This window comes from Bos javanicus, chromosome 5 (assembly GCF_032452875.1).
Source record: "Bos javanicus breed banteng chromosome 5, ARS-OSU_banteng_1.0, whole genome shotgun sequence".
Lineage (NCBI taxonomy): Eukaryota > Metazoa > Chordata > Mammalia > Artiodactyla > Bovidae > Bos > Bos javanicus.
In genome coordinates, this window is record NC_083872.1 from 16,424,056 (window position 1) to 16,447,206 (window position 23,151).

Consider the following 23,151-nt stretch of genomic DNA (forward strand, 5'->3'; position numbering starts at 1 on the left):
CTTGACTGCTGTATGTGAGGAAGCGCTCAACGAAGTGTCACCCAAATGCCAAGTGAACCTTCCCCAGTCTTCACGGCAGGTGTCTCCCCACATGGCCACCCAGCCTGTTCTGATGTGCTGACAGACCTTTCACTTCAGTCTGACTAACCGTACTAATCGGTCTGGTCCTACTGAACATGCGTGGGCCATCCGGCCCTCACATCACCTGAGACTGAGGGACAAGAAGAAATTGAAACCGTTCATGTTACTGATGTTGGCCTCCCAGTGTCTCAGAAGTTATTTTGACTTCAAAGCTCACCCTCTTCTCTTTACTAGCCCACCAAATCACCCAGGTATCTCCCTTTGACTGAGTGTTTTACAGCTTCCTAAGATCCTAGGAGGGAGAAGGCAATGGCACCCCACTCCAGTACTCCTGCCTGGAAAATCCTATGGATGGAGGAGCCTGGAAGGCTTCAGTCCATGGGGTCACTGAGGGTTGGACTGACTGAGCGACTTCACTATCACTTTTCACTTTCATGCATTGGAGAAGGAAATAGCAACCCACTCCAGTGTTCTTGCCTGGAGAATCCCAGGGACGGGGGAGCCTGGTAGTCTGCCGTCTATGGGGTCGCACAGAGTCAGACATGACTGAAGTGACTTGGCGGCGGCAGCAGCAAGACCCTAGGAAGAGCATTTAAAGATCACTGAGTGAAATTTACGTTTTCTCCAGGGCTTCAAGCTTCAGTTAGGCCTGTTCCTCTTTACGCTGTGAACTGTCCCAGGTGATCAGGGCAATGCAACCATTCAGCTGAACTTTAGAGAATATGTGGCAAAGCCCCTCTCATTACAGGAGTCTGCGAGATAAATGCAAAAAACACAGTACTCCCAAAGCTGTCTTTGCCAACCACTGATGCTGCTGCAGGTTCAACTTCTCTTTCATCTAAAACTGCATTATTTCTCTATTTTAAATGGTTGAGTGAAGCCCTGATTGTCTTCTTAGATTCTCAAAAGTTGCTATCATTTCCACTATTTCTCTTCCTGTGTGTTCCACATGTAGTGACTTCTTTTTCAATCCTGTAGTTTCTGTATATCAGGACACTTGACTTTAGGACTTGAAATTTCAAGGCCCTTTACTGATTTGGTTTTATTGTCAGGGAAAATAGAATAAAGTATTAGGATATTTCAAGGCATATAGAAAGAATAAATGATGAAGAAAAGTGGAAGGGGACTGCTGAAAGTTGAGCTGTGCCAACAAATCCCAGTTGTGTGCAACTGCTTGGTGGTTCAGATAGTAAAGAATCCGCCTGAAATGTGGGAGACCTGGGTTTGATCCCTGGGTTAGGAAGATCCCCTGGAGAAGGGAATGGCAACCCACTCCAGTATTCTTGCCTGGAGAATTCCATGGACAGAGGAGCCTGGTGGGCTACAGTTCATGGGGTTGCAAAAAGTTGGACATGACAGAGAGACTAACACATACCTCAGCAATGGCTTATGAAAGGCAGTCACCCCCGCTCAACACACACACACACACACACATACCCTTCCCAGCTTCTTAAGGGTTTTGCTGGCCCCTCAGAGCTTTCAGCAAAGCAGGAGGAGGAAAACTGACTCTAGCTGCGAAAGGAGCCCAGGAACTGGAAATACTCAGGTATTTTGCTTTGAAGTGAGAGTCGCTCAGTTGTGTCTGACTCTTTGTGACCCAGTGGACTATACAGTCCGTGGAATTCTCCAGGCCAGAATACTGGAGTGGGTAGCCTATCCCTTCTCCAGCGGATTTTCCCAACCCAGGAATCAAACTGGGGTCCCTTGCATCGCAGGTGGATTCTCTACCAACTGAGCTATGAGGGAAGCCCCAGTTTTTAATAAGCAGAGAAACAATAGTGGTGGCCCCAAGTAAGGACATTGGCCATGTGACGCTCAACTGTCCTCTTCATAATGGGTTGAAAATATGAATCCCTAATGTAAAATGTCAGAGACATTACTTTGCCAACAAAGGTTCGTTTAGTCAAGGCTATGGTTTTTCTTGTGGTCATGTATGGATGTGAGAGTTGGACTGTGAAGAAGGCTGAGCACTGAAGAATTGATGCTTTTGAACTGTGGTGTTGGAGAAGACTCTTGAGAGTCCCTTGGACTGCAAGGAGATCCAACTAGTCCATTCTGAAGGAGATCAGCCCTGGAATTTCTTTGGAAGGAATGATGCTAAAGCTGAAACTCGAGTACTTTGGCTACCTCATGCAAAGAGTTGACTCATTGGAAAAGACTCTGATGCTGGGAGGGATTGGGGGCAGGAGGAGAAGGGGACGACAGAGGATGAGATGGCTGGATGGCATCACTGACTCGATGGACCTGAGTTTTAATGAATTCTGGGAGTTGGTGATGGACAGGGAGGCCTGGCGTGCTGCAAATCATGAGGTCACAAGAGTCGGACAGGACTGAGCGACTGATCTGATCTGATCTGATCTGAATGTAAAATGTCTAATGACAGTCAAACACAACAGCGATTGCCCTAGCTCCCAGACCCATGGTTAAGTACATGTTGCTACACTTTTTCCTTCTTGAGCGAATCAGGAGGAGGCAATTGGCCATTTTTCTGGCTCTTATGATCACTTTCTCTTGATTACTGGTCCACCTTCTTGCTCAAAATTAGCCCTTTCCTGTGAGCCTGGCCCTTTGTAAGTTTAGAGAGTTTTGTAAAAAGTCTTTAAGGGGTTAGATAATGGTGGCTCACAGTCACATAGAGGTCTCAGAATATTCTGTGATTGCTCCCTGTGGTGGACACATCCCAAGGTGACCCTCAACGGTGACCCTCAAAGAGTCACATCCTTGTATAATTCCCTCCACTTGAGTATGGGCATAACCTGTGACTGACTCATGGCCAATAGACTATGGCAAAAGTGATAGGGTGTTATGCCTACAGTTATATTGTTATGTAAGACTCCATCTTAGCAGACTTTAGCAAAGACTCCCCTGCTGTTTTGGAAAACTTAGCAGCCTTGTCGAGACAGCCTCTTAGCAAGGGACTCAGGCAGCTGTAGGAGCTGAGAGTGGCTCCCAGCTGACAGCCAGCAAGAAAATAAATAAGGACCTCAATTCTACAGCCACGAGGAACTAAATTCTGCCAGCAACCACCTGGGCCTGAAACAGAAACCAAACTCCAGAAAAGCACATGGCTACACCTTTATTGCAGCCTCTTAAGACTGAGCAAAGGATTTGTTTAAGCTGTGCCTGTATCACTGACCCACTGAACCTGTGCGATAATATCTATTGTTTTAGGCATCTATAAGCGTGAGTGCAAGTGTGCTAAGTTGCTTCAGTCGTGTCTGACTCTTCCTTAAACTATGGACTCTAATGCACCAGACTCCTCTGTCCATGGGATTTTCCAGGCAAGAATACTGGAGTGGGTTGCCATGCAAATCCCTTCCATGGGATTTTTCTGACTAAGGGATCAAACCCACCTAACATCTCCAGCATTGGAAGGCAGGTTCTTTACCACTAGCGCCACCTAGGAAGTCTGTTAGCATCTAGGGTTGGGGGTAATTTGTCACAGAGCATTAAAAGACGACTACATTCCTGCAGAGCAGTGAGAACATAACCCAAGGAGAAGAAAAGAGGACCATAGCCTAGCTTAGTCCCTGTGACTTCTATTTGCAGCTCTTCAGGGCTCTGCATGCATTCTTCAAGTTCCCAAACTGATTCCAGTAGGTAGCACTGCTGGTAGAGTTTAAACATTTTTTTTTCACAGTCAAATAAGTTAATACAAATAAAATAAATGTAAGAGGAGAGCTTCTGAATACTCAGAAGAGCAGTGGGTTGCACAGGGTGTGCCCACATGCCCACAAATAGAAGCATCCATAGAGCGCTTCCCAGAATGCTTTGCTCTGATTGAAGTTGGGCTGTTCTTCATTGACCGGTTCTCAGGCATGTTTACACCAACTAGAAAGAGGAAGATGGTGACTGACACAGCAGCTTTTGGGCTGTGCACAATACCTCAAGGTTTCATCTTGAGAGGGCCAAGGATTAACAGGAGTCCCACTGCAACCTTCTGAGGGACCTCAGATCTTCTAGTTCTATTCTCCAGTTACCAGCCCCTAAATTAAAGTATAATCGAAAACTCCTTTCAGATTATGGCTCTCCTAAGGGATCTAAGTCTGGGGTCTTTCATCATCTATTCATTTAATCACTATTTAATGATCTACTCTATGTCAGCACTGCTGAAACAGCAGTGGATAAAACACGCTGTAGTGTGCTTAGTCACTCAGTTGCGTCCGACTCTTTGCACTCTCAGGCTCTTCTGTCCATGGGGATTCTCCAGGCAAAAATACTGGAGTGGGTTGTCATGCCCTCTTCCAGGGGATCTTCCTGACCCAAGGATGGAACCCAGGTCTCCCACAGTGCATAAGGACTCCTTACTGTCTGAGCCACCAAGGAAGCCCAAGAAATACTGGAGTGGGTAGCCTATCCTTTCTCCAGGAGATCTACCCAACTGAGGAATTGAACTGGGGTCTCCTGCACTGCAGGTGGATTCTTTACCAGCTGAGCTACCACGAAAAGTGAAAGTCTCTCATTTGTGTCTGACTCTTTGTGACCCAATGGACTATACAGTCCGTGGAATTCTCCAGGCCAGAATTCTGGAGTGGGTAGCCGTTCTCTTCTCCAGTGGGTCTTCCCAACCCAGAGACTGAACCCAGGTCTCCTGCATTGCAGGTGGATTCTTTATCAGATGAGCCACAAGGGAAGTCCCAGATAAAACATATGAAATCCCCAAACATATGGAGTTTTGAGTCTAATGGGAGATATGGGAGATACAGAGAAGGAAATGGCAATGAAAATACATGCTAGGGAAAGTACAGGTGCTGTCTGAGCACAAAAGAGAGATGCCTCCCCATTGCAAAAGAGACTTAAGGAATCTCTCTACTCTGCCAGTAATGACATCTGAACTGAGACATGAAGGATGAAGAGGAATTGACAACAGAGTGCTCCAAGTAGATGGAATATGTACCTAAACCAGAGGTGTGTTTGAGGAGCAATGGAACTGATGGGTAGAGTTTGCAGGTTAGTCATAAAAATAAAGTACAGTAGTTATCCAGCAAGAACTGAATACCATTATTGTGCTAAATGAATGTTATATAATATTTCATATGATCCCCACAGTGTCCCTCAGATGAGACGACTGAGATGAAGAGAGGTGACATGCTTTGCCCATGACTGTACCATTGGTAAATGGTGAAGCCAGAAATTAATGCATACCTGACTGGCTTCACAGCCCACACAGTTTTAACCCTTGGCTTTCATACCCTAGTCAGTAGCTCAAATGAATAGACCAAATAATGGGGCTTCAAGTCAAGCCTCTATTCTTCACTGACGGAGCCACCTAGCCAAACTATAGGTTCAAATCCACCCCAGAATCTAGAATTTCTCTGACCTCAGCACCTCCACTCAGTCCTTGAGTTTTTGCTTATAAGTGGGGACAAGTCAGCCCTTTCCCAGTTCTAAGGTCCCTTGTTAGCAAGCCAGGTTTCCACCATGAGGCTGCTTCCCTAGACTTTTTGAAAATAAGAATCTTGTCTCTGAAGTCAGTCATCTTGCCTAGATTCCCACTTCTCTGACCTCAGACACCATGTTTTGCCTTTTTTTTTTTTTTTTTTTTTGGACTTGTCCTATTTTTGATTTCACAAGAATCCTCAGATTGCTTCTAGATTTTCTGGAGTCTAGTCTAACTACAGAACAACACCGAGAGAACATCTATTTACACTGAGGTGGCCATGGTTTTCCCTAGGCATAGTACTGTGGACTTTTCCAATTTCAAAACCCTTTTTTGACCTCGCTGTTCTCTGAATCTGGGGCAGCACATCCTCCTCTCCTGTAGGTTGCTAGAGTTAGTAGTCAAATTCTATTGCTTTCTTTTCGAGACTATTTTGGAAAGAGGAAAAATCTCATTTCTCTCCTAACTAGAATATTTAAAGATACCCTGACCTTTCCCCAAATCACAAGAACAAGTAAATGAAGCAAAATGGTTTTTTTCTAGGCAAATCACAAATCTCTTTTTAAGATTTCTATAATCATTGCAGAGATACCAGAGTAAATAGTTCAATGCATGGCCAACTTTGAAAATAAAATTTTCTAATGCTAAATGTGTATTTTTGCATATATCAAAATATAAAATTTTCTATGTATTTACATTTATTTTACATTCATCTTATTCTCTAATCATACAGATTTTTGAACTAATATCCACCACATATCTTTCTCTCTTTTGTGTTTCAGCTAATTTCTCCAACCTCTTATGGTATGGGAGCTCTTCTATATAGCAGGTTGTAGATATTTCTTGGTGCAGCTTGATTTTTTTTTTTTTTTGAATATTTTTTGCCCTACTGGAGGGTTCAAGTCTTACTGTCAGGAGGTTTATTCATGCATTTACTTACAAAGCAAGAGCTACTTATTGTCTATAAAGATGCTTACAGAAAGCTTCAATTAAAACAATTTTTTATGAGAATAAATTAACTTCTGAGTAAATAATCACCACAATTTTCTACATTTTGGATATGCTGTTGTCCTTTTTTTTTTAAACCATGATGATGTCTTAAATATAATAACAAAGGCGTAATCCACACATCAGTGATGAAGAGGCTGCAGAGATGAGCAAGTATTGGGTTAGCCAAAAAGTTTGTTCAAGTTTTTTGTAATATGTAACAGGGTAAACAGAATGAGTTTTGGCCAATCCAGTATTTTAATACTCTCAGAAAGTCCATTCAACTTTCCTGTTTATTATTAAGATCCACTAGTATCTCGGCACCTTTGTTTTTATCTCGGAAAAAGTACTATTCTTTTTTTTTTCCATCTTCTAAGTGCCTATACTTTTTATTTAGTGGCTATCCTTACATTAGACATTATGCTAGATGAGGGAGATTCAGTGATGACTCAAAACAGGATCAGCTGTCATTTTCATGAAAATTTAGTCTAGTTGGGAAGATTGGAATTAAAAATTTCTATTAATCAAAAAATCCTGCAACTCTTGCAAATATTAAATATTCTTCTTAAAAGCCTATAATGGGAAAATTTGACCTGGCCAAGGAACTCAAGAGGATTACTTTAACAGTGTATTTCTTTCATTGCAATTTGAATGATGAGTAGGAATTCAGTACGTGAGGAGGAACCTTAGTTGTCACATTCCCTATGATTAACTAGCACAATCCTGTATGCTAGTGGATCCTTTTGTTATTTATTTTTCACTTTCCCTAAAATATTTTCTTTCCTGGATCGCCACTTCTCTAATGGCTTCATTGGTGCTGCTGCTGTTTATTCACTAAGTCATGTCCAGTTCTTTTGTGACCTCATGTAGCCTGCTAGGTTCCTCTGTCCATGGGATTTCCCAGGCAAGAGTACTGGAGTGGGTTGTCATTGCCTTCACCAGGGATCTTCCCAACCCAGGGATCTTCCCAACCCAGGGATCTAACCTGCATCTTCTGCTTTGGCAGGCGGATTCCTTACAGCCCAGACACTAGGGAAGCCCTTAACATAAATTACATGCCACCAGTCCATGGGATTGCTGGGAGTCGGACACGACTGAGCGACTTCACTTTTACTTTTCACTTTCATGCATTGGAAAAGGAAATGGCAACCCACTCCAGTGTTCTTGCCTGGAGAATCCCAGGGACAGGGGAGCCTGGTGGGCTGTTGTCTCTGGGGTCACACAGAGTCGGACACGACTGAAGCGACTTAGCAGCAGCAGCAGCAAATCATATCAAGAAGGGAATGAAATAGTGTTTCATTTTTTTCCTTTAAAATAATTGAAAAACAAATAGCTTTTATTTAATGTTAAGTAATTTAAAAATAAGTACAATGAATTGAGTCATCAGATAAGAGAAAGTCCATTCCCCCTGACCTTAGAGCTAGCCAGTTATGGAAACACTGGGTCATTTAGGATCAGACAGTTTCTATCTTTAGCTGATGTTTGATCAGTATCATCAAGAGTAACTCAGGGAATCTTTCCAAAACTCTGATACACTTTTCAATGTTGTTTTGTGTGACCCTCTTCACTATTTTATGTAATTAGTCACCCTACTTGATATCATTCATACTTTAAAATAAATTAATAGAATGGGGAACCTAATAATGCAATTTAAAATTTAATGAAGTAGATTCTTTTGCCCTTTCTTTTTCTTTGATGGGTCAGACTGTTTTAAATAATCCCAAGGTAATTTTGCTTCCAGTTTCTTTTAGAAAGCATTCCAGCATAAAGCATTTAGTCACTCCATCGTGCCCAGCTCTTTACCCACCAGGTCCCTCTCTCCATGGATTTCTCCAGGCAAGAATACTGTAGTAGGTTGCCATTCCCTTCTCCAGGAATGTTTATTCAAAACCACAGTGATCTATCTTATCATAGACTTTCCACAGTATTTAAGTTTTTAAAAAAACTCAATTTAACCTTCAGGCCAAGACTTGTACTTACGCAGTTATGACCAGGTTGTCCCTACTGGTTTTTTACAACCAGCATTTGTTCTGATAATTAGTTGCTAATTAGCTTCTCCTGGTCCCTGCCTCCAGTCATTCCAAACACTGGTCCTTATCTGAATACACTGTGCTTTCTCCTCCCACAGGAGGGGATGCCATCCTTACTGGAGGCCCCTCTGCATGAAATAGCCTTTGATGATCTCCACCTGGAAAATGCTTTGCTCATTTTTAAAAAGTCACCTAAAATAATAGCTTCTTTTGGAAAAGTTTTGATTTTTTTCCCAGGTATTAATAGAATAAGTCATTTCTTGTCTATTTTCTCTCAGCACTCTGTACTTATCTCTACTATAACACTATCACAATATATTGTAATTATTTATATTCAATTACGTGTTGATCTCTAGACCATGCGCCCTTTCAGAGCACTGGTAGTGGTTTGTTCATTGTTGGCAAGTAATAGGTGTTCAATAGTTGTGTGTCTATGCTTCAAAGAATTTATGGAATAAGCCAGAGCATTTAAAAGTAAAGGAACAAAAATACCTTAGTAAAATGACTGGGTTTTTAAAAAATGTTTTACCAATATATTAACACCTTGATTCTACAAAATTGTGAACTGAAGAGAAATTAATAATTTTTATCTTTTTCTGTCTGTATCTCTCTTAATGTAAGTTTAGGCACATTCCATTAAAATAAAGCAAAACATCTACACACACACATAACACACAGAGAGACTTTAAAAATCAAAACACACTTATTTTGCCTTTCAGGGTGTTAGGGATTCAGAACGGCATGAGCTAGAAAAGGACTTTAGCCTTATTCTATCACCACTCCATCACCCAAGTGAGAGCATGAGCTGTTGTAAAGAAGGAGAGTGCTGACCTCCACAAATATCAGAATAAATAAACGTTTTATAATTACAAGTTTCAAACTCTAACCAACTCACAACAAATAATAAAATTAAAAAGTTAAAGGCAAATAAAGCAAAATGTAAATCTATAGGATTTTCCATTTATGTTAAATACACATAGGAACGTTTATACGTATATATGTGTGTGTGTGTATGTACACACAGGCAACATCCCATATCATGCAATTTTAAAGTTAGAGAAACCTCCTGCTGCTGCTAAGTAACTTCAGTCGTGTCTGACTCTGTGCGACCCCGTAGACGACAGCCCATCAGGCTCCCTCGTCCCTGGGATTCTCCAGGCAAGGAAAAATCTCCTAAATGTTATTTAATACATTTTTATTTAATTCATTTTTATTAAAAATGTGAAATCTAAGACATATCAAAAATCTCATGTATAATAAGTGATAAGGCTATGTGCTTGGTTGCTCCGTCATGTCCGACTTTTTGCAACTCCATGGACTGTATAGCCCACCAAGCTCCTCTGTCCATGGGGATTCTCCAGGCAAGAACACTGGAGTGGGTTGCCATGCCCTCCTCCAGGAGATCCTCCCAATCCGGGGGTCCAACCCAGATCTCCCACATTGCAGGTGGATAAGGTTATCCATTTAGCACTAAAGTCCTCTGAGATTAGTATCAAGTTTTAAACAGTCATTAGAAGGAATAGTTCCCAAAGTTTTTCCATTTGTGCTATACCAGAGATTTTTGTTTGTAAAATTGGTTTTTAATGAAACTCCTAATTTAACTAAAACATGACTGCACGCACACACACACACATAAACACACACACAATACTAAACAAGTCAGTAATGATAAAAATCCTAAAAGGAGGTGACACTGATTAGAAACATACCATATGCCAGACACTGTTCCCAGTGCTCATAAGATTTGCTCACAAAATTTTCTCACCAACCCTATGAGGGTGGATAATTCTTTTTCCCTCAGTTTTTATAGGTAGAAACCGAGGCCTGAAAGAGGGGAAGCAAGACACTGTATTAATACTCAGGTAGTCTGGTCCCAGAAACCATACTTTTACCACAGTGCTTGCAAAACTAATACAGAAACAAACAAAAATTATCTTTAAGAACATCTGCTATTATCTGCTAAGCCGAACTATTTGCTCATCCATTCATAGTCTCTCATGCACTTAAAATTGAGAACAGTTGCTGGAACTGAACTTTACATCATGCGTCTTGATCAATTACAGCAGATTTTATCATGTTTTACTCCACATTATAAATTTCACACAGTTCTGAGTTGGCAGTACTAATATGTATACTCCATTTTAGGAAAAATACTTTTTCACACTGATTCAAATGCTACAGTACACCTCTGAGTTACAGTGTGCCATGGCATAAGGGCAGAGGGGCACTTCCGAATGAAGACTGTAACCAAACTCCTTATACTCAGTACTACAAAACAATCCTCTGCTTTTAGTAGACCCTTCTTACACTTAAAACACCCACTTGGATGTCAGTTTACATTTTATTTATCATAAATGTTATCAAAACTAATTCTGGAATATTATTAGATAAAATTAGCTAAACTCAAGGCCCACTGTCTTGGCAAAACACGTATGGCTTAATATCTCTTGAATTTAGCTAATGCATACTATTATTACATTCTAATTTTACTCCCTCATTCTGCCCATTTCAAATGCACATTAGCAAAAGGACTAAGTTCAGTTCAGTGATATAATTTTATTATTATCCAATATTAACAAACACAAAAAAATTGTACTAAATCAAGTTCATGCAGGCAACTTGGAGTTATTTTACAATTTATGTGTATGTCACTAGATAGACTCTTCACTGGCTAATTAAATGATACCATCTAAAAGTGGTTTATCTTCAATTGGTAGGTTCTGTGTGCACATTGATTTTCTTTGAGGAGGCTAGACTTCAGGCTTCTCTCTCCCTCTTTCCCTCTTTTTTTTTTCTTTTAAATCACTGGGCATCTGTAAATAAATTCAATGGGTAGTAAATCTTACTTTTAGTTCAACTGCCCTAGGAACTAGAATTAATATATGCCAAACTACTGAAAAATGGGTGCTAATTTTCAGATTATCTCTATTTTGCTTTATTCATCATTTGGAAGATATTGTTAACTTTTTTAATAAAAAGAAAGACAAAATTCACCAATTTCTCACTCTACTTATACTATCTAAACTCTAAAGCCAAACAACTGTAAACTCAATACATTATAACCCTCAGCAACTTTATTATAGAGGATAAATACAAAGTTAGAGTGCTTGAATATGCTCTGCAGTACAAGATAATTTTGTTTTAAAATGCTCTTTGGGTAATCTATTGTAATTTAAGCATTTTATTTTTGTAAAGTTGCATTGATCACATTCAGAATAAAATATAAGTTATAAAATGACTGACAGACATTTTCAAAATATCTAGAGTTTTGCAAATCTAGTTTAGGTTAGAACATACCTGCAAACTTAAAGATACATAGATACATAAGAAGTGCAAATAAGCCCATCCTTTAATTCATGTTTTCTGTTTCCTAGCAAGTTCTCTGTGTTTTTTTTTTTTTTTTCAGCCACACCTTGAAATACACTCTATATTTTTAGTAATTTAAAACAGTAGAGCTTGCCAGACAGAAAAACATAAACATGAACAAGAGCAACGGTCTTTTATATTGTTCAATTCTAAATAAATCCCAAGCACCTAAAGAGTACATATCATAGGGTAGACAATAAAATAAAACTAGTAGTAGACCAGTTAGATAGCCAGATACATGGTGGGAGGGAGGGAAAGAGGAAGGGAGAGAGAGAGGAAAAAGATACTGATTGATTGGGGGCATTAAAATTTGAAAATCTATTTCTGCGTCTTCTTCATATATTGATGTACTGACTAGGTGATCTTGGCAATAAGTTAAAACCTGTTAGTCTCTGTTTCCTTAGTACCATAGTATCAATAACATTATCATATATCAAATGTTAAGAACAAATGATAGTATATCTATATAAACAACTGTTACAATTTTAAAGTACTTGTAAGAATTATGTTTATGCATGCAATGTAGACACCTAAATATCCATACATTCACATACTAATATAAGCCTACACTAAGATGACATTGTGGTTACAAAATTATGCTTTTCACTAAAGAGTTGGCCATGCAAGTCCAGAATTTCACATTGTTAAGGCAAGTGTCAAGAATTCATCACATTTACAAATACTTCAACTGAGAAAGTAGAAAACTAAATGGTAACATGCATTCAGTAATTTAAAGACACCAATAAAGGTGCTTATATAAATTAAGTTGTAGGAGAAGATTAAGGTGTTTAAGAGGCAAAAATGTTATTACGGAATAAGTAATAATATGAGGAACACTTTTGAAAAGAAATCAATATATCACCCTCAGCCTGTTGGAAATGCAAAGAACTTCAGAAGGGAATATTAGGAATCTTTTTATCATTGTGCACTTTCTCCATCTCTTCTTAAAATTAGTAAAACCTGTCACTTAGTAACATTCACTTGCTACACAATTTACAAAAATTGGATAAGATAATATGGAGAAGGAAAATGCAAAATGATACAAGATGATAACAACTCAGATAAAAACATATGTATCAGAAAGGAGGCAACTAACATAGGGATACACGTAGCACATGCCTCTTTCACCTACGTTGCCCTGCACTAAGAATTCTTCCTAGGGATTTGTGGCATGGAAAATCGCTAGAATCCCCTTGATGTCCTCTATTAAAAAAAAAAATTAAAATCAAAAACTTTCTGTCAATGAAATCTACCATCCAGGTATCATATCAGGTATATTCATATTGTATGTAGTTGTTCAAAGGAAAACAAAGAGATAAACAATTTAAAAACTTTAATCACTACCAAAGCAGTGCATTTGTGATTAGAGACTATACCACTGAGGAAAGCATTTATACACAGCAGAAAATACAATTTTAAATGTGTAGACTGTTAATTGGCTAAGATTTTCTCCATTGTTGACAGATGATATAAATAGATTTTTGGAGAATTAAGTGTTAGGAAACAAATGCTTTACCTTACTCAAGATTGATCACCTGTGAAAAAGACAGTCAATACCTCTGAGTTACTCAACTCCACTTTGAAGTACTTAATGGCAAAAAAAAAAAAAAAAATCATTTTGAAGCTGTGGATCAGGCTTTCAAGTTCATCCTATCAAAACTTTTGGACTCCCAGTTTTAGATTTTTGAAATTTATGGAGTAGGCCAACATAAATCTTAAAAACATTAACCCCAGATCATGCTTTTAAGCATTTGAGGTTTGGTTGATTATAAATTGTCCTGACTGAGACAACAATCTCAGTTCTTTAGATTCCATTAATACATGTCTGACACTTTCTATAAACTCAGTTTTGTTCAGACCTGAATTGACTGAAGGAGACAAGTCGAACAACAGTAATGTCAAGCACTGACAAACAGGACTGGGCTGGTGGAAGAGAGAGAAGTGTGACATAGCTGAGAAGTCCCTGCTGTCTCCAAGCACAAACTGAGCATCTCCAAACTCCGATGTCTAATTGTCCCAATTACTGGTTTGCACAGGCAGAAATATTCTATGTTAAAGAAGAGTAAAAATAAATCTGAAAAACATGAACGTGTCACAGCTTGATGGACAAGTCATTATTCAAAAGTTTTATTACCCTAGAAGAAGTGGAGATGCTATTAAAATAAGACAACATCTTCTAGTAAATAACAGCTATTTACACTTTTCTGTGTCTTCATCTCATAAATATCATTCCACTCTAAGATAACAATAGTCTACTGCTTTCTACTGTGATAATAGACAATATTTGAGGACTTACAAGTTTTCTGAATTCTTCATTTGGTAGCATATGAAAATTCTCAGTCAATTAAAAGCTTTTATTGTATTTGATTATTCAGGATTCCTGTCAGATTTAATAACCTATGGCCATAGTAATTCAACAGCTGTAAATATATCTGTTTTGCTACAATACCGTAAGGATCCCCAGGTGTAAATATCACTACTAATAAATAATTAAATGATTGAACGCTTTAATTTCAGGACTTAAATATTTTTCAGATAAATAAAACACATAATTTTGTTATGCATTCAAAAGCACTTAATGAAATATACGATTTTAACATCTGTCAATTCCAGAAAAAACATACCATTCTTTAAAACTATTTGCTAGTATTATTTCCTTAGGCTAAAATTAATAAATATGGTTATAAAGTACTACAACTTCATTCCAGAAGCTAAAGCCTTTGCTTCCTTGGTAAATTCTGTTTTCCCATATAGATACAACTTTCAAAAACTGTTCCAAAGAACTATCATTTAACAATTAGAAACTTTAACTCATTTTAAATTTATAGCAACACTATCTGATGGACCAGTTTTACTTCTACTCTTTGCTACTAATAGCAAATTAAAAGGCAATGGAGCAGAGTGTATACATATGCACATATATTTAAAGATATTCATAATAATAATCTCATAAGTTACTTTCCTTTTTCAAAAGAAAAGCTGAATTACCTGCTGTTCTTTTTCTACTGCAAATTCGTTTTCCAGGTGCACGTTAGTGTGCTCTTTTAAAATTCATTTCGCTAAATCCACACTTCCTTTTAATGCTGCTGAACAGTGCTCTGATTAAAAGCTGACCAAATAGTAAGCCTTTTCAACCCCGACACCAGTTTCTCATACTGTTTCCCCTGTTACATACATCTACCCTTATTTTGAAAGAAAAGGTAAAACAGAAGAGGCTCTTACCAGAGACAGAGAAAACAATTGGTTCAGCTACATCCAACAGTGCTCCGTGCAGCCTGGCAGCATGAGTGATCCCTGGGCCTCACACAAAAGCGAGATAATTGGCTCTCAATGAAGAGATGTAAACATCCATCATAATGGCACTGGGGCTGAAGCTGAACGCTACCTCAGCGCTTCTATGTACTCCGACTGGAAGATGATGTCACAAACATCAACTGGGTGTACTCTCATTGGCTTCTGTTACCTGGAATCATATCTTAACCCTAAACTGTCAGCTGCAAATTGAAATGCTCATCTCTGACTATAATTTTTGCTCAAAAGGGGAGTGAAAGTGATGCTGAGCTACTGGAGGATAGAAAACTGAAAATACTTTCCCCCAAATATGCTAAGGCAAATTTACATCATTAATTAATTAGGATCTATGGGAACTTTATTTTCCAGACATGTTTATTAAATGATAGTATTTATAAAAGGTATTCCATTGAGTGGATATTAAAGGAGATGACTGATATATTCACAACATCTAGAATTTAAAATTTTCTAATTACTTTGCATTGATTTTACAGAACTGCCCCCATGAGATTAAGAGGGTCAAATTGAGAAAAATTACAATGTAGACAATGCACTGTGGAGCTTTTGATCAATTTGGTCACAGTAGCCACGTGTACTGCAAAATCTAATAAAATTTTTGAAATGAAAATATATATTGATCTCTGAATGTTAAATATTACTCTCTAAATGCTAAAAATGCTACATGTTAAATAAAGTTTTGTTTAATAAAGCTTAAAGTATGAGATACAAGAAGTACAACATCACTAGCAATAAAGCTAATTTTTTTTTTTTACAAAGACTAATTTATAAGTCACTGGAACTGTAGACAAGCCCATTTCAGTAATTGAAGGCTACTTTATAATATAGCGCAGTTCTCTTTGAGTGCAAATGGGGGATAATTATCTATCTCTTACCCTCTATTCTGACAAAAGCCCCAGACTTCTCCCTAGGCTTAAATCCAGTGGGAGAGGAGGATAATGGGCTAAGCTGGTTGCAGCAGCTTGCTGCCAGAGGGACAAAACTACAATCACCTTGAAATATATCCAAGCTTTCCCCACCAAAAGGAGCTGTCAGCTGTATAACTGTGAGATGCGAGCGTTACTAGAGCTATTCAATGACCAGCTCCTTCTAAATCCAGCCCAGTCATATCCCAGGGCAAGCCCTTTGACAGCTGTGCAGTGGAGCATGCAAATAGTAGACCCACCTGGAGACAGAATGAGAGAAATTCTCAGCATCCACCCCCATCTTTAGGGAAAGGAAGGTCACCAACAGTGCCCTGTGTACCATTATGTCGGTTCATGTCCTTCTGAATAATGGATTCAGGACAAAGAGTTCTTATAATTCCTCCACATTTCCAAAGACAGAAAACTATTTTTATTGTATGGCACAATGAGAATTCTAAAAGTTGAAAATATATGAAAAGACATTTTCATGGGTGACAAATTCAAATTTTCCTTCCAAGTCCTGATTTTCATGACTATTAGTTTATTTGATTATTTTTAGTAGCAAGTTAGTACTGGTATAGGGGTAAGAATTTTAGATTTGGGTTCAAGAGCCCCAGTCTCCAATCCTTATCTGTAAGAACTTCAGAAAATTAATAACTTTCATGTATAGAATGAGAATGACAATGCTACATGCACCAAAAAAAGTTGATATAGGGATTAAATGAGATAATGTATGGACTATATTAAGTAAAATAAAAACTATTACATAAATATAAGATGCAATTAATATTACTATTGTTATGTAAAAGATGAAGTGTTCATTTTAAAAGCATTTGGGTAATTTAAAATGAATATTCAAGTCAGTACCTTCAAAATAGTTAAGAAATATAATTACCCTAAGATCTTATAATTTCAACTAGAAAGTAATGTTGCAAATTAACTTGATTTATAACAGTGTTCACTCAGTGGTCTCTTTTTGAACTTGTTGATTTTTCTGCTATTCTTTGGAGTTTAATCATACTAGTCAAGTGCACAAATCTAAATTTGAGAAGACTATCAAACTATACTTTGGGCAAACATGAAAGACACTGTTCATTTATTTCTGCTTAAAAACATGGGAGTTTAGATAGAAATGTGTATTAAAAAGAAATTCATTGCCATGCAAAATGACATAAAATTGAATTGCAGATTAGAAAGATGAGTTTGGACAATGGGAATGTCAACTAGTATTTCTGTTAGACAAATGATAATACTTAGACATTGTAACTGCTAAGAAGATATGTCATGATGTCATGGAGAAAATAACTATTTATGAAATTAACTATGCCCCTCCAAAAATATATATATATACAGTTTTAATAGTTTAAATATTTAATGGCAGAGATAGATAACTAGCAAAATTAGATTATATCTTTTTGCATATAGAAAGCATGCTTATACATATATATATGTGTGTGTGTGTGTGTGCGCGCGCGCGCGCGCGTGTGTGTGTGTGTGTGCTTAGTCGCTCAGGTGTGTCTGACTCTTTATGATCCCATTGACTGTAGCCCACCAGATCCTCCCTCCAGGGAATTCTCCGGGCAAGAGTACTGGAGTGGATTGCCATGTCCTTCCCCAGTGGATCTTCCCAACCCAGGGATGGAACCCAGGGCTCCCGCATTGCAGGCAGATTCTTTACCATATGAGCCACCAGGGAAGGCCATATATGTGGTGGCCATTTATCTTAAAAATTAACTAGAATATCTCATCTAGTTAATTTTTAAGGTAAATGTATATCCTGGTGATCTGAATAAACTCAGATTATAATGTTTCATATTTTATTTTGCATTGGGTTGGGTGATGCCATGCCACATACACATCAGATACTGTGAAGACAGAAATAGAAATATCCTTAGTGTTTTGAAAACACTTTGATCAAATACCCACACCCTTCACATGATTCATTAATAACTTAATGCTTTGGTAAAGGGCCCTTAGTTTTATGTTATTAAAATATGTTAATAAGATTTTTATGAATATATATTTCTGTTCTTATGCATTACACAAGATCAGGACTACTTAATACATCATAAATTTTAAGGGAGTTCACTTATTAAATGTGAAAGCATAAATATTTGAATTGTGCACAAAATAGAAAAATGAATGGATATAATGTATAATGTAATCCCTCAGAGAATGAATAGGGGAGAAAGAAAATATAGCAGATACATTTTAAAATAATACTGGCTAACAATAGTGAATGAATCTTTACCCCATATACTTAATTTTAAATTTTATTGCAATTCATTAGGACAGAATTCATGTTAGTTTCAAATAATTTTAATTCGACACTCAAGGATGCTTCAGATAAATTTAGAAATGATATATCATATGTGGAAATCAGTTGTATTACTCTAGTAGGGTACTTTACATATGAGAACTGAAACAGTATATTTCCTTATGGTAGACAGTAATCATCTGAAATTAGTGATGAATGGAAGTCATGAAGTTTTAGTAATTCTTTGATAGTGATTCTTTAGGAAGAGCAAATATATCAAAGATCAGGGCCTTTCACTGATTTGTTTGCAGTATGTCCTTTTAGAAAGACTAATGATACTTGAACATCAGTCTGCATATACATCTGAGTTAAAGCCAAAAATAAGACTGCCAATATGTAATGTGAACACTTATGATAAGACATAAAAATTCTTACCACTATCATAAAGTAGTATTAGTAAAAAATACAACCTGATTGCATAATGTAAAAAAAAAAATAAAACCTAAGCATAAAATTTTAAAACATTCAGTTCAGTTCAGTTCAGTTCAGTTCAGTCGCTCAGTCATGTCTGACTCTTTGTGACCCCATGAATCACAGCACGCCAGGCCTCCCTGTTCATCATCAACACCCAGAGTCCACTGAGACTCATGTCCATCAAGTCAGTGATGCCATCCAGCCATCTCATCCTCTGTCGTCCCCTTCTCCTCCTGCCCCCAATCCCTCCCAGCATCAGAGTCTTTTCCAACGAGTCAACTCTTCGCATGAGGTGGCCAAAGTACTGGAGTTTCAGCTTTAGCAACATTCCCTCCAAAGAAATCCCAGGGCTGATCTCCTTCAGAATGGACTGGTTGGATCTCCTTGCAGTCCAAGGGACTCTCAAGAGTCTCCTCCAACACCACAGTTCAAAAGCATCAATTCTTCGGCGCTCAGCCTTCTTCACAGTCCAACTCTCACATCCATACATGACCACAGGAAAAACCATAGCCTTGACTAGACGAAACTTTGTCGGCAAAGTAATGTCTCTGTTTTTGAATATGCTATCTAGATTGGTCACAACTTTCCTTCCAAGGAGTAAGCATCTTTTAATTTCATGGCTTCAGTCAAAAAAAGGTGTCGTTTTTGAACTATATTATTTATCATATACACGTAGAAAAGGAAAACATACTTCTCTTCAGAGCTAAAAAAGTTCCAATTTCATAAAAAAGGAAACTTACATATACATTTTATATTGAATTTACCAACATTGTTTCATTATTTATTACATTCTTCCCACTAAATTGGCCTGCTAACTTGTGAATTCCAAAGAACAATTATTTTAACATTAGCAAACATGCAAAACTTTATTATAAAGGGGAAAAAAACAAGAATAAATGTAGTAAATTTATATTAGTGAATTTTTTAATATGAACAATGTGGCATCTGTAAAATTATTTTTTAAAAATCAAGTAAGAGATGTTTTTTGGGCTGATGTACTTCAGCCCAAGTGTATCTCAATTTTATTACTATCCTTACATACTACTATATATTTCCCAAGAGTTGAAATCATTTCAGTATTTAATTGCCTGACAATTATTTCTGTTACATCAATTTTGTGGTTAAACTAATTATTTATATTATCAAAACAAATCAGCACTCAAGGCTAATTAAACTGGAGAAACCAACCTCCCAATGTTTCCCAGCCTACATATTAATAAGGTTTAGGTTAACACTAACTTTAGAAGAAATGAACATATCTTTCAGGTGATAATTTTATAGGCAGAACTTAGAAATTTAAACAAGATTTAAACTCTTGTGAATATTACTAGATACTCTGAGCAGCTAAAAATGTTAAGAGTATAGCATTTTACTCTATCTTAAAGCCATCAACAATAGACACACTGCTGATTTATCCATAAGATGACAGCTCCGTTTATGTGGTCATTAATACTCTTAATACACTATTTCATCTTTTGAGTTCAGTCACTCAGTCGTGTCTGACTTTTTGCGACCCCATGGACTGCAGCACACCAGGCTTCCCTGTCCATCACCAACTCCCAGAGCTTGTCAAACTCATGCCCATCAAGTCACTGATGCCATCCAACCATTTCATCCTTTATCATTCCAACTCCTCCTGCCTTCAATCTTTCCCAGAATCAGGATCTTTTCCAATGAGTCAGTTCTTCCCATCAGGTGGCCAAAGTCCTGGAGTTTCAGCTTCAGCATCAGTCCTTCCAATGAATATTCAGGATGGATTTCTTTTAGGATGGACTGGCTGGATCTCCTTGCAGTCCAAGGGACTCTCAAGAGTCTTCTCCAACACCACAGTTCAAAAGCATCAGTTCTTCAGTGCTCAGCTTTCTTTTTAGTCCAACTCTCACATCCATACATGACCACTGGAAAAACCATAGCTTTGACTAGACGGACCTTTGTCGGCAAAGTAAGGTCTCTGCATTTTAATATGCTATCTAGGTTGGTCATAGCTTTTCTTCTAAGAGCAAGCGTCTTTTAATTTCATGGCTGCAGTCACAATCTGCAGTGATTTTGGAGGCCAAGAAAGTAAAGTCTCTCACTATTTCCATTATTTCCCCATCTATTTGCCATGAAGTGGTGAGACCAGATGCCATGATCTTAGTTTTTTGAATGTTGAGTTTTAAGTCAAATTTTTCACTCTCCTCTTTCACTTTCATCAAGAGCCTCTTCAGTACCTCTTCACTTTCTGCCATGAGGGTGGTGTCATCTGTGTTTCTGAGGCTATTGATATTTATCCTGGCGATCTTGATTCCAGCTTGTGCTTAGTCCATCCTGGAAATGCTTAATCTAGCATTACACATGATGTATTCTGCATATAAGTTAAATAAGCAGGGTGACAATATATAGCCTTGATATACTCCTTTCCCAATTTGGAACCAGTCTGTTTTTCCATGTCTGGTTCTATCTGTTGCTTCTTAACCTGCATACAGATTTCTCAGGAGGTAGGTCAGGTGGCCTGGTATTCCCATCTTCCCTGGAATTTTCCACAGTTTGTTGTAATCCATGCAGTCAAAAGCAGAAGTATATGTTTTTCTGGAACTCTTTTGCTTTTACAATGATCCAGCAAATGTTGGCAATTTGATCTCTGGTTCCTCTGCCTTTTCTAAATCTAGCTTGAACATCTGGAAGTTCACAGTTCATGTACTTTTCAAACCTGGCTTGGAGAATTTTGAGCATTACTTTGCTAGCTTGTGAGAGGAGCGCGACTGTGCTGTAGTCTGAATATCCTTTGGCATTGCCTTTCTTTGGGATTGGTATGAAGACTGACCTTTTCCAGTCCTGTGGCCACTGCTGAGTTTTTCAAATTTGCTGGCATATTAAGTGCAGCACTTTAACAGCATCATCTTTTAGGATTTGAAATAGCTCAACTGGAATTCCATCACCTCCACTAGCTTTGTTTGTAGTGATGCTTCATAAGGCCCACTTGACTCCACATTCCAGGATGTCTGGTTCTAGGTGAATGATCACACCATCATGGTAATCTGGGTCATAAAGATCTTTTTGTGTAGTTTCTGTGTATTCTTTCCACCTCTTATTAATTTCTTCTGCTCTGTTAGGTTCATACCATTTTTGTCCTTTATTGTGCCCATCTTTGCATGAAATGTTCCCTTGGTATCTCTAATTTTCTTGAAGAGACCTCAAATTTTCCCCATTCTACTGTTTTCCTCTATTTCTTTACATTGATCACTGGGGAAGGCTTTCTTATCTCTTCTTGCTATTCTTTAGAGCTCTGCATTCAAATGGGTTTATTTTTCCTTTTCTCCTTAGCCTTGTTGTTACTATTATTATTATTAGAGAAATACAATATATAAAAGTATATAAAACACTTACATGCATGAATGTTTATATTAGGAAACTTTTCAGTCTAGGAGGAATAAGTGATTTATTGTGCATGCATGCTCAGTCACTCCAACTCTTTACAATCCCATAGACTGTGACCCACAAGGCTTCTCTGTTCATGGAATTTCCCAGGCAAGAATACTGGAGTGGGTTGCCAGTTCCTTGGCCAGGGGATCTTCTGGACTCATTGATCAAACCCCTGTTTCCTGCATTGGCAGGTGGATTCTTTACCACTGAGCCACCTAGGAAGCCCAAGTGATTAAGGGTACTTGTTAAAACTGAGTGAAAAGCAAGAATTATTTAAATCATCTTTAAATGTGTCACTTAAACACAACTTCTTGCTAACACATGCCCAAATGCTTTATCCCAATCACATTTCAGATGTTAATCTATTCAAAATAAATGGTTTTATTTTGTTTCATAAAACATCTATATTGCTCTTTAAAATGCAAACAATGTTCAAATTAACTTTGTGAATCAATGATAACTGAACAGTACAGTAAGAAATTTCTGAGGGTTATATTTTTTCATACACTAAATTCAAGGAATAATCAAATCTGATAAGAATATCTATTTACTGACCTTGATTGTATTCCTTTTTTCATACTTAGTCGTCTTCACTGTCATTTTTTTCTTTATGTCTACCTTAAATCTATTGTGTGGCAGCTTTAGTGCATTATCTTTATTTCTGTTTCCTGGGTAGATAAAATTTTGAAAATACTTAGAATTATTAGGCCATATCACCTTCTCTTCTGAGAATAAATATTCCCAAGATGTTTAACTATGTTTATGTGTCAGTAAATTTTACTCTGGAGAAGAAAATGACTAAATAAAAGTAAAGAAAACTCTCCCCTTCTGTATGTTAAAGAAATGTGAATTCTTAAACACAAAGGGAAGAAGCCCATGCTGTCTTTGTGATGCAGAACACCTAATGCAAACTGAAAACATCAACTCATTATGAAAGATATCTCTATTGAATATGTACTC

At 37.7% G+C, this 23,151-nt stretch overlaps 1 protein-coding gene across 4 annotated transcripts in view; it reads right to left on the bottom strand.

Annotated features, from left to right (window-relative positions):
* Nucleotides 1-23,151, bottom strand: part of MGAT4C (MGAT4 family member C) — a 419,059-nt gene that overhangs the window by 276,261 nt on the left and 119,647 nt on the right. The window contains exons 1-2 of one of the 4 annotated variants that reach the window (XR_009736298.1): nucleotides 15,067-15,304; nucleotides 10,784-11,291 (exon numbers count right to left, since the gene is read on the bottom strand). The exons of 1 other annotated variant lie outside the window; for it this stretch is intronic. The gene's annotated coding sequence lies outside the window, so the exon portion shown is untranslated. Of the gene's footprint in view, nucleotides 1-10,783; nucleotides 11,292-14,832; nucleotides 14,872-15,066; nucleotides 15,305-23,151 lie in introns of those variants that run through there. 2 more of the 4 variants (XM_061415671.1, XM_061415673.1) reach the window with 2 other exon arrangements.